Genomic DNA, 1,115 nt, shown 5'->3' with positions numbered 1-1,115 from the left:
CAATAATGGTTTTGCCTTCCTATATTACATGTGTTTGTAACAGTGGTGCATAGGCCTATTTTCATTCATGAAATGTTTTCCTTCCAGATTAAAGAACTGTGTCTAAATGACACATTTTCCTTACAACATACATGTCACTGAATCAGTGTGAAAACACATAGAAAAAGTAAAGCATTTTTAAAAAAGTAGAAAAAAAACAAGTAGAAAAAGCAAAGGATTTTCAAAAATCCCGTAGTCATTATATTTGCAGCTGCTGGTATTCAGTAAAGTAACTAGCATCTATGAATGTTTTATGTATGTGCATGTATACTTCATATTTGAGAGAACTCTCCATTGTGAGTTCCTTAACTGGAGGATTTGTTTGCTGATGAGACTGGCCTTTTATTCTGTAAGAAAACTGTTGATTCATAAAACCAGAAGAGAGACAACAACGCACAAAAATTCTAGGATATCCTGCTGAAATCTTGAAAAATTGTCTTCCTTTTGGAATTCAAAGACAGCTGAGTCTGGAGTTGGTTATACATGGTACTGTTACTTCTCTTAATCCTTGCTATACAATTGATTACTCAACTGATCCAAGTGTCAAATTGTTTACCAATCTAGCTTTTTTAATGTAAGAACAGATGATTGCTGAAGTACTAAACAGCTTGGTTATTTTGAATGTATTGATGAGAAGAAATACATACCCCATGTAGTTTTGTTAGAAGAATAAGAAGGTAATTTACGAAGTTATACAAACTGTATGAGAAGTTCAAGTAGTAAGTCTTTACACTCAACTGAGGAGGATTCATTTTGTCATTTGCAAGGTGAGGAGGGACTATACACAGTGCCCACTTTCCCCAAGTACTGCTAGTGTGGAGTCTGTTTAATAATTAACCTACATACGTGCATCACACTTCAAAATTAATTTTTCATTTGCTTAAGACTGACATTACTTTTCTTCTCCAGGAGACAGATAAATAACTATGTACTAATAATGGTGCCATTACATACTTTGTGGACTGGAGATGAAGTTTAATAAGCTGCAGAAGTAAAGTTTGAAAAGCAGTAGAGAAACTGAAATAGACACAAACTTCTAGTTAAGTTTGGTTTTGCATGAAAAAGACATTAATTGC

The sequence above is a fragment of the Strix aluco genome, chromosome 8 (assembly GCF_031877795.1).
Source record: "Strix aluco isolate bStrAlu1 chromosome 8, bStrAlu1.hap1, whole genome shotgun sequence".
In the NCBI taxonomy this organism is placed as follows: domain Eukaryota; kingdom Metazoa; phylum Chordata; class Aves; order Strigiformes; family Strigidae; genus Strix; species Strix aluco.
Note: the sequence above shows the minus strand (reverse complement) of the source record.